Below are 12,172 nucleotides of genomic sequence, written 5' to 3'. Positions count from 1 at the left end.
ACAATAAAGTTGGAGACCTTACAGTCAACATCGGTACACATATCGACAACAATGTATGAAACTTTGTCTGCTACAATGTCTGGCAACATATTGGCAACACGCGTCAACTTGGTGAAGCCGTCCACACCTCATTCTAGAGACTTGTTGTGTGTCTGTCCGGGTATTTCCAACCACATCGACTCGTCCACACCACGGTTGCCAACATATCACCAATAAATCTCTACCAACATCTCGACAACAATGTTTCGTCAACAGTCTAACGACTTATTACCTACAAGGTTGTACACATTGTTGTCGACATGTTTTGTCGCTAGTGTGGACGCACCTTAAAACTAGTTCATACAACATTCTCTAGATTTAGTAAAAGCTTCTAACCTCAAAAGTGGAATTCAATGCACAACAAATACAAAAAGGACTAAACACTGTTTTATATCAATTAATATAAGACCAAAATACAGTACTACTCTACTGAAGAGCTTGCCCTGAGATACTAAAATCCGGCCATATGTTTGCCAAAAACACTAACCCCAAATTCTTCCCTGAAGACTAATAATTTGTTCAAAATAAGACCAGTCTTCAGATATCTTTAATGACTAAGAATATCTAACTGTTCTTGCAAGACATATTTCTAGCAACACTGTCCGTTCTGGATTCTTAGTTGGGGTTGAATTTTTAATGTTCTCCTCCAAGAGAGATTTCAAGGAACTTCAAAGTAATCATGTAGGGGTATTGAAGCTAGGCTATTTAGCCAGTTGGTGGAACATGTCAGGCACCCAAGTGTAACCTGGGAAAAACACTACTGTTACACAATTAAAAATAGAAGAAAGCAAGAGGGTATGGAGGTAAAGTAGGGGGAAACAAAGTAAGTGCAGCTAAGGACCGAAGGAACATTGCTAAGACCATTAAGTGATGCCTACAAAATCCTGTGTCAGGATCACTGATTGAATTAACCCCTACAGGGAACTACATAGAAGGAAGAGCTTCAGTGACCCAAAGGGTCGTTTTGTGTTTACTTTAAACGATTGCTGCATCCTGGGACACCGATATATTTATTGGTAATTCATCGCAGTGGATCCAACAGTGTGTTCAGTAATACTTGGCAAAGCTTCAGATGCTACATTGGAGATTGATAATTGCGTGTGGAGTTGTATTGAGTAAGGCCGACTAAAAAGCTTGTTGGGTGTGGAGTAAGGCTAAGTAAACAGTTGGATATTGCTGTAATATACGGTAGTTTTATATGCCTCTGTCATTCTAAATGCATTAAGGCTAGTGAAATGAGTGTACAAACCTCCGTTATGTTTAAGGATAGTTTTATGGTCGATTCTAAAGATAAAATTCTCTCTATGGATAGTGATAAGGTTAGTTTTAAATTGATTCCTATGATAAAACTTTCATGGTATTGATAGTCATAAGGTTAGCTTCAAGATTGATTCTAAAGGTAAAACTGTCATTGTATGGATACTGATAAGGTAAGTTTTATGGTTGCTTCTATAGGTAAATCTGGCATTGTATGGATAGTAATAAAGTCACTTTTAAGCTTGATTCAAAACGTAAAACTGTCACTGTATGGATAGTCATACGGTTAGTTCTAAGCTTGATTCAAAACGTAAAACATGGTTAGTTTTAAGGTAAATTCTTAAGGTAAAACTTTCAATTGTATTAATAGTGATAAGGTTAGCTTTAAAGTTGATTCTAAAGGTAAAACTGTCATTGTAAAGAGAGTGATAAGGTCCCTTCTAAGCTTCATTCTATATGTGAAACTCATTGTATGGATAGTGATATGGTTAATTTTAAAATTGTTTATAAAGGTAAAACTGTAACTTTATGGATAGTGATAAGTGATAAGGATAGTTTTGAGGTTGAGTGCAAAGGTAAAACTGTCATTGTATCGATAGTAATAAGGTTAGTTTTAAGGTTGATTGTAAGGGTAAAACTGTCATTGTATGTATAGAAATGAGGTTAGTTGGTTTTAAAGCAGACTGTAAAGGTAAAATTTGCGTATAAAGATAAATATAGCAGGAAAGCAATCAATCTGGTTATTAGAGCCCCCTAACACCATGGCGATATTTATAGAAACCTAAATAATTCATTGCTAAGCCTAATTGTATTACACTATCAATCAAGCTCCAGTCAACTCCCTTTCTTTACAACACCTGTATTTTTATCAACATCTCACCTCTTCAAGTTTTAGATCCTGTAGACATATAGGCCACATGTAAATACGCCTCAGAAGACATTATAATTGGACACATGATCACACAAACGGACCAAATGACCTCCAACCTGATTCACCTGAAAGAAAAACGTATCATTAGATCTCGATACGCCATAGGTACCCAAAATGTTATAAAATTCAAGCAAAATATATCCTGAAATTCATGTGTTGATGCTTCCAGAAAAGTCAAATTACAAAATCTCAAATGCCATTACTGTTAAGAGTAACTTTTCTTCACAGCATCATCATGAGACATTAAATCTTGAATGATTAATATTAAATCTATAAAAATTTTCAAGGTTAATAAGGCAGTGATTTCTGTGATTAAAATCCTCATCATCTAAGAAAATAGGCCTACATGGCTTACTGATTAAGCTGAGAGTTTAAGTTCTTAATGTCTATTTGCAAAAAAAACTACGTGCATTCTGTCGACTGTATTAACTTCTAAGGAGACTTTACATCTGGAATCTCTAAAAGCAAAATTATTCTTTTGAAAATATTCATACCTCACAGTTACCAGAACTATACAGAGAAGTAGCAATGTAAATTTATCAGCACCAACATTACCATTCCCCACCATCTCTTGAATTTACTGGCCAACTGATAATACACCCATCATATAACACCAAGATCCAAGATCTTTCTTCAAGTATTGAAACATGGCTATTTTGACTGCACAGTTGCACAGTACATACATACATACATATACCAAAGGCACTTCCCCCAATTTTGGGGGGTAGCCGACATCAACAAGAAAAACAAAAAGGGGACCTCTACTCTCTACGTTCCTCCAGCTTAACCAGGGACTCAGCCGAGTTCAGCTGGTACTGCTAGGGTGCCACAGCCCAACCTCCCACATTTCCACCACAGATGAAGCTTCATACTGCTGAGTCCCCTACTGCTGCTACCTCCGCGGTCATCTAAGGCACCGGAGGAAGCAGCAGGGCCTACTGGAACTGCGTCACAATCGCTCGCCATTCATTCCTATTTCTAGCACGCTCTCTTGCCTCTCTCACATCTATCCTCCTATCACCCAGAGCTTTCTTCACACCATCCATCCACCCAAACCTTGGCCTTCCTCTTGTACTTCTCCCATCAACTCTTGCATTCATCACCTTCTTTAGCAGACAGCCATTTTCCATTCTCTCAACATGGCCAAACCACTTCAACACATTCATATCCACTCTAGCCGCTAACTCATTTCTTACACCCGTTCTCACCCTCACCACTTCGTTCCTAACCCTATCTACTCGAGATACACCAGCCATACTCCTCAGACACTTCATCTCAAACACATTCAATTTCTGTCTCTCCATCACTTTCATTCCCCACAACTCCGATCCATACATCACAGTTGGTACAATCACTTTCTCATATAGAACTCTCTTTACATTCATGCCCAACCCTCTATTTTTTACTACTCCCTTAACTGCCCCCAACACTTTGCAACCTTCATTGACTCTCTGACGTACATCTGCTTCCACTCCACCATTTGCTGCAACAACAGACCCCAAGTACTTAAACTGATCCACCTCCTCAAGTAACTCTCCATTCAACATGACATTCAACCTTGCATCACCTTCCCTTCTCGTACATCTCATAACCTTACTCTTACCCACATTAACTCTCAACTTCCTTCTCTCACACACCCTTCCAAATTCTGTCACTAGTCGGTCAAGCTTCTCTTCTGTGTCTGCTACCAGTACAGTATCATCCGCAAACAACAACTGATTTACCTCCCATTCATGATCATTCTCGCCTACCAGTTTTAATCCTCGTCCAAGCACTCGAGCATTCACCTCTCTCACCACTCCATCAACATACAAGTTAAACAACCACGGCGACATCACACATCCCTGTCTCAGCCCCACTCTCACCGGAAACCAATCGCTCACTTCATTTCCTATTCTAACACATGCTTTACTACCTTTGTAGAAACTTTTCACTGCTTGCAACAACCTTCCACCAACTCCATATAACCTCATCACATTCCACATTGCTTCCCTATCAACTCTATCATATGCTTTCTCCAGATCCATAAACGCAACATACACCTCCTTACCTTTTGCTAAATATTTCTCGCATATCTGCCTAACTGTAAAAATCTGATTCATACAACCCCTACCTCTTCTAAAACCACCCTGTACTTCCAAGATTGCATTCTCTGTTTTATCCTTAATCCTATTAATCAGTACTCTACCATACACTTTTCCATCTACACTCAACAAACTAATACCTCTTGAATTACAACACTCATGCACATCTCCCTTACCCTTATATAGTGGTACAATACATGCACAGACCCAATCTACTGGTACCATTGACAACACAAAACACACATTAAACAATCTCACCAACCATTCAAGTACAGTCACACCCCCTTCCTTCAACATCTCAGCTTTCACACCATCCATACCAGATGCTTTTCCTACTCTCGTTTCATCTAGTGCTCTCCTCACTTCCTCTATTGTAATCTCTCTCTCATTCTCATCTCCCATCACTGGCACCTCAACACCTGGAACAGCAATTATATCTGCCTCCCTATCATCCTCAACATTCAGCAAACTTTCAAAATATTCCGCCCACCTTTTCCTTGCCTCCTCTCCTTTTAACAACCTTCCATTTCCATCTTTCACTGTCTCTTCAGTTGCACAGTAGTTCTTGAAAAAGAATATTGGTCAAAATGGGTATAGACTCTCATACGTATGGATCTAATAAACAACAAGTACCTAATTTGTAATCTTTTCAAACTAGTAAACTATTTACTCAAAAGTTAATACAAATTTCTATAACTACAAAATCTCTCATGCACACTTCCTTCAATTTTTCATTCAGTCGGATAATGAGTTCTTTTTATCATCAATAAAATTTTAGTCAATTAAATTTATACTATAAAACTAGTTCATACAATATCCTCTAGATTTAATAAACTTTTCCAATTACAACAAAAAGGATTTCAATAAAAATCAAATGCAAAGACCATTCATAAGAGAAATAAATTAAATCTTTTCACAAGACCAAAAGACTAAACTCTGTTTTATATCAATTAATATAACACCAAAATACTCCTCTTAATAAAAGGTTTGTCCAGAGATACTAAGCCCTCAAAATGTTTGCAAAAAACACTAACCTCGGAAACAATATCAGACTCCAGGTATCATTAAAGACTCCACGTATCATTAAAGCTTTAAGGTTATTCAAATACTCCTTCAAGAAATGCTACTTCAGGCAACGCTGACCGTTCTGTATTCTTAGTTAAGGACCGGAGGAACATTGCTAAGACTTTTAATTAATTAATACCAGCATACCCTGTCAGGAGCCTTGATGGGACTACCTCCTAACAGGGAATTATGCAGAAGGAAGAAATTCAGTGGCCCAAAATGGTTGTTTTATGTTGACTATAAAGGATTGCTACATCATGGAGCTTTCAGATATACTTACAGTATATGTGGTATTCGTCTCAGTGGATTAAATGGTGTACTGTATAAACTAATTCTTGGGAAAATTTCATATGATACATTGGAGATTCATAATTGCTTGTGGAGTTATATTAAGTAAGGCTAAGTAAACCGCTGGATATTACTGCAATATACAGTACAGTTGTAAAGTATATGCTTTTGTCATTTTGAATGCATTACGGCTGGTGAAATGAGTGTACAAAACTTCATGTACAGTAATAAAAATCCTTTAAATGAATTAAATACAATATCTTGTGTTACGATACATTGCATTTCTATCCTTTTGGTGTAAAGTGTTCAAATTTTTTATTACAGATCAAATTTAGTACCATTAAGATTAAGGATTAGATTGATCGATTGATTTAAGGTTTTCAGGCATTTAAGGATTAGACTAAAGATTGTATATATACTAAGTAAATTAGTTTTACTGGTTCAGGAAGGCAAAACTTTGAATGTGTGTGTCTGTCGTATAAAATTAGCGATAAGCTTAGTTAAGGTTGATTCTGAAGGTAAAATTGTCATTACATGGATGTGAATGTATGCAATTTGTGTGCGCGCACTGAATATATATACTGTATAAATACGGTAGCAAAGAAATGTCTATCCATCTGGTTCCCCGAGACCCATAACTCCATGGTATTATTTGTAGAAATATAAATAATTTACTGCTACACCTAACTATATTACGCTATCAATCAAGCTCCTATCCACTACATTTCTTTACAACACCCATATTTTGATCATCTCACCTCCTCATGTTTTAGATCCTGAAGACACATAAACCACATGCAAACAGAACTCGTCAGGCATTTTAGTTGTTCAAATGACTCCCAACTTGATTCACCTGAAAGAAAAACTTATCATTAGATTCTGAAGAGCTATACGTACTTAAATGTCATGAATAATATATCCTAAATAAGCCTCTGAAATATAATGTTAACTCTTCCAAAAAGTATAAATGCCATTACTGGTAAACTAACTTCCATTCACAGCATCATCATGGGCAATGAATCTTCAATTATTATTCACCTTTTTCAAGATTAATGTAGCATTGACTTGTGCAACTAAAATCATCCTTATCAGAGATGATATACTGTATGCCTTAAAGATTAATCTCAAAGTGTTACAACAAGTTCTTAATTTCTATTTGCAAAAGAGCTACGTGAATCATGTGGACTGTATAACGAGCCTTTACATATAGGTTCTCTGGAAGCAAATTTAGATTTTCAAAGTACTCTTGACAGTTACCAGAGCTATGTAGAAAAGTAGCAATGCAAATTAATATTTCATATTTCCCTTGATAACTTAAATCTAGAGTAACTGGGAAATTAAATATATCTTTAAAAGTACAATAATTATAATCTGAATATTTTTCAAAGTACCATAATCTGATATTTTTTTCAAAGTACCATAATCTGACATTTTTCAAAGTACCATAATCTTATATTTTTTTTCAAAGTACTGTACCATAATCTAACATCCTTTTTAAAAGTACCATAATATAACATCTGCCTACATTGATATAGATATCAATTTGAATTAACATTTTGATTATTTCCTTAATTTAATATCTAGTCTAGTAATTTTCCCAATTCCATTAAAAGCCCCAAATTCTCCCGTTGTGATGAGCCCTCTTGTATAAATCAAATTTTTTAACAATTTCAATATTCCAGGATGTTTAAACCGTCATATTCAAGAAGATCATATCCAGGGATTGATTAATTCAATTTATTAAATTCAAGCAATATGACAGTGTTGGGACAGGGAAAGCCACTAGTCAACCAAGTGCAACAGGGGGAAAACGCTAAGTACCTTTGGAGGGGAACACTGAAATTTCTTACAGATTGGAGAATTTAGTTCTCTGAATATCTCACCACTCATAAACTACTCATACTCGATTCTGTGTTCAATAACTTGTCACTCACTGCAATTACCATATTCAGAAATAGATTCCCTTTATAATTATTTTCTATCCAAATTTCTTAAATGACCATGTTTCTGTACAATTAAAATCTTTCTTTCAGAAACTATTTTAAATTTAGTAATGTGCAGTAAATAACAACTTTAAAATCTGGATTCCTTTATTTTGCAAGCATACTACTATTTAGATGTATTCATCTAAGAAACTCAAGTTTATTACTAATACTAAATACTTCAATACCCACCTATAAAGAAGCAGATCCCAATGAGCTATAATATGGCAAGGCTAAAAGCCTTGGTTCCTTCCAGGTTTCTGGATGTACAGTACTGCAGTCTGTTGATACCTGCTCTGTAGGCATCAAGTGCATCAAGAATTTTGGGTTTTTGTTTGTTTTGTATTACTTCTTTCCTCATTTACCTTACAGTATTTTGTGTCAGTTCTTGGTTTATAGTGGTTCTTTCCTCACTTGCATTTCCAGAGGCATTCTGTAGAGCAATCGCTGAATTTTTATAAGGACACAACTTATCAGGATTCTTTCGCTATTCTCTGCAAATGTTCAGCTTCTATTCATTCTTTTAACATGGATTCCTGCTAAGCTGCCTTGGTAAAAACTTCCTGTGTTCAAAGACTATTCCATAGCTTTCATTAACGAGTTGAGTTCTATTTTCACCGTAACTGTTGTTTTGTCTTCTTTCCCATGACTAGGCGAACCTTAATATCCTAGGTGTCTTTTTCTATTCTTGTGTAGAGCAATTTCTTAATCAAGGATGTGCTAAACTTTCCATTCTTTTATCTTTAGTTCTTGGTTCCTAGCTCCATAGAACAATGCTCCAAGGCACTATCATCTCAACCATACAAGGTTATTATTCTATAATTTCTGTAAGTGCATGAGATATGTACTAATAATCGTTCTTTATTTTACTAATAGTTTATACTGTCCACTGTAGTTATAATACATTGCCAGCTTAGTTTTCTTGCAGAAACCTTTTCTGTTTCATGGCCTGACTTGTGGCCAGCTCTCAGCTTGGATTTATTTGATAGCATGGTTTTGTCTTTTATTTTATGGTCCATTATCCCTAATAACCCATAATCTACTTTTTTTGTCTCTTTGATCAGATTTGTAACATTCAATTTTATTCTCCATCTACTAGAATCTTGTATCTCTGAAGTAAGTTGAGATGGGTGAAATTTTCTTCTTAATACCTTAGCATGCTCTAGAATATCACCATGCTCCCAGGGACTTGTAAGGGTACATCATCATACTCATTTTGTCCAGTAATTTTCATTTTAGTTGCTTCATCTGAACATGTACTTGATTACTGGTGCATTTCATTGCTCCTGTTGCTTCATTTAGGTTACAGTTTTCATTTACAGTAAGAATATGCTTCTAATCTTCACACATTCACTTATCACATGCTTCTCCATCATCAAATTTGCATATAATCTTAGCTTTTCTGATATTACTTTGCAAATATCTACACACAACCCTTCTTCATATAACCCATTTCCTTCCGTCTTATTGTGGATGAAGACCAGATATTAAAGATGGCAAAGAAGAGTTAATTTTTCCAATGAAAAGGGAGAAACAAAACTAAAGAACTCTCACATTGAAAAAGTCTCCTAACTGCTTTAGAAAGTTTAGCAATCTAAACAGGCAAATAACTCTAAGATTCTGATTGAATGGGTTGTGTTCATTATTTATAGAAGATCCGTGGTTGATACTTTCTCCAAACAGATATCAGGTCATTGACACTCTTATCTTCTTGACTACTTTTCTAAAACTCTTTTTCTAAAGAAACTTAACAATTTATGACACTTGTGATGATGATGCTACCCCTGCTGTGTGTGTCTGGTAAAATGCTCTGTCTTCAGGCAGTCGTAATAGAGGTAAATTTTTCATAGGTCAACACAGGATACTTGACGACAATAAATTTGAAATGGGTTTATCTGCGACTAAATATTCAGCAAGCGTGCCGCCTGTCACCTATCCCTTTTCCTAGAGAAGGAGAGCAGCCCCCTCCCTCTGCTTTCTAATTCAATTTGGCTACTCTTTGTTCTAGGACTTGGAGGTTTACTTTGATTGTGTTCTATTCAGTAATTCTATGTTTCAGGTCTGCATTAAAAGACCTCATGTCAGCCATCCGTTGACCCTAAGGCCAACTCTACTGCAACAACAATTAGTCCTCATCTGTCCTTACTAATGGCCTCATTAGGAATTGTGACTGTATTGTACCTGCTCTTTTCACCTTAAGTGTTTCTTGATTAGCAGGAGCTTTCTTCAGTAGCTGTACTATGAACCTGTAAAAAAAAAAAAAGGATCTATAAACAATACTTCAATGAATATCAGAGGTTACAATCTAAAGTTTCACTTGATGAAGTTTATCAAGACAGATCATCTTCATTCTTCCTGACTTTGCAAAGTAAATTATGAAGAACAAAAGCCAAAAAATTAATTTTGTACATGTTCCCAATATACTCTCAATACTCTAAGCTAATTATACATGGACCGTTTTCTTTTACTTTCAAGGGATCAAATCTGAGCAGAAAATTTAACAAGCACTAAGGCAACTTTACATCATGTTATAAAAGGGATTTTCACGAAGGAAAAATCTATTTCTGGGGTCGACCTGTGTCGCTCTGTGAAATACTCCTCTAGCATCATTTCTTAGGCATAGTTATTGCTGAATATACCAGAGAAAAAAGGATGCATGGAATGCCAGGAATAAACCTAGCTCGCTCACTCTTTGAGTGTCGGTATAGAAAACTGGGGCGTGATTGAACCACGACCATAGGTCCCTCACCAATTAGACCTCTCCCTCATCAACATCCCCCGGAACAACGAGGTGCCATCCTACATCCTACACCCGTCTGCTGCCGCCTCCTACGACTATCCTTCCCCACCCTTACACCTCCCCACCCCCTTACCTCATTCCTCCACAGCACCAGCGTTGGTCAGACGTGTTTCGCAATTTTACATCATGTTATAAAAGACATTTTGAATTTGTACGGATGAACCTTCCAAATACATTTGTGGTTTTAAGCAATAACTATAAGACTTATTTAATTTTCATTAAGAAACTTGTTGCTAGGAATGTTAGTTGATTACAACAGGCTTTTTAAAAGGACTCAGATTTTAATGGATTTTGCAACAAAGACCTTTAAAATTTGCTATTGCATATATTTTCCCAATAACTTAAAAATGTGCCCCAGATATCTAGCTTGACAAGACGACAAATATACATAGACAAGTAAAGTAAAGTGCCTAAATAGCAATCAAGATCCAATAATAAAAAAAAAAATGATAATTTGTAGTCGTGTCAAGAATGACTCAAGATTCAAATATAAAAAAAAACATTGACTTTTTATTGTGTAATTTGCATATGTTATTTAATCGATTTGCATAGCATATGACCCATTGTTTTTTAAATGCAGGAAATGAACAATATAACTGCCAGTGGTTTAATTTGTTATTCTTGATACCATTAATTGCTGAGCCGAGAATAGGAGATAAAATATTTTCAATGGCGCAAATAAGGTCATTATGACATTCAAATCTCAACCAAAAGTGTACTCCAAGATGATACAAGATTTTATATAGCAATTGCCTTTTGCATTGATAACTACACTACCAAATGACCTTAAATATGACAACCAAAAATTATGAATGAACACCTATCAAATATTGAAGGAAATTACCCATTCTAACAATAAGTTCATATTGTTAATCCATCCATCCATATACCAAGGCACTTCCCCCAATTTTGGGGGGTAGCCGACATCAACAAGAAACAAAACAAAACAAAAAAGGGGACCTCTACTCTCTAAGTTCCTCCAGCCTAACCAGGGACTCAGCAGAGTTCAGCTGGTACTGCTAGGGTGCCACAGCCCACCCTCTCACATTTTCCACCACAGATGAAGCTTCATACTGCTGAGTCCCCTACTGCTGCTACCTCCGCGGTCATCTAAGGCACCGGAGGAAGCAGCAGGGCCTACCAGAACTGCGTCACAATCGCTCGCCATTCATTCCTATTTCTAGCACGCTCTCTTGCCTCTCTCACATCTATCCTCCTATCACCCAGAGCTTTCTTCACACCATCCATCCACCCAAACCTTGGCCTTCCTCTTGTACTTCTCCCATCAACTCTAGCATTCATCACCTTCTTTAGCAGACAGCCACTTTCCATTCTCTCAACATGGCCAAACCACCTCAACACATTCATATCCACTCTAGCCGCTAACTCGTTTCTTACACCCGTTAATAAATCCTTCTAATATCAAGAACTATATAAAAATACACACATATATAGACAATGATGTTTTTCTTGTTGCAGACTATGCTGGTAAAAGACAAAAAATAACAGATTCCTAACAATTGGGTATTGACAAATATACCAACTAAGATAATGCATTTCATTGATGTCTAACTTACCTTCTTGCTTGTGGTTGGAAAAAGTTATTTTGGGGTCCTAATGTATTGTCGTCCGTTTGTAGTGGGTCAAGCTGCTGTAGTGGCGTCCAGTTGTAGTGGCGTCCAATTGTAGTGGGTCAAGATGCAGTGGGCCCAAGCGTAGTAGGGCC

General features: G+C 36.5%; 1 long non-coding RNA gene across 1 annotated transcript in view; it reads right to left on the bottom strand.

The window, feature by feature from the left end:
* Positions 1–12,172, bottom strand: part of LOC137651304 (uncharacterized) — a 30,386-nt gene that overhangs the window by 16,999 nt on the left and 1,215 nt on the right. The window contains exons 2-5 of the long non-coding RNA XR_011046074.1: positions 12,024–12,172; positions 7,839–9,892; positions 6,423–6,517; positions 2,177–2,292 (exon numbers count right to left, since the gene is read on the bottom strand). The exon at positions 12,024–12,172 is cut by the window's right edge and continues 324 nt beyond it. This is a non-coding gene — a long non-coding RNA (uncharacterized lncRNA). The remainder of the gene's footprint in view (positions 1–2,176; positions 2,293–6,422; positions 6,518–7,838; positions 9,893–12,023) is intronic.

This window comes from Palaemon carinicauda, chromosome 12 (genome assembly GCF_036898095.1).
Source record: "Palaemon carinicauda isolate YSFRI2023 chromosome 12, ASM3689809v2, whole genome shotgun sequence".
Taxonomy (NCBI): domain Eukaryota; kingdom Metazoa; phylum Arthropoda; class Malacostraca; order Decapoda; family Palaemonidae; genus Palaemon; species Palaemon carinicauda.
The sequence above is the reverse complement of the archived record's forward strand: the minus strand, read 5'-3'. Positions and strand labels throughout refer to the sequence as shown.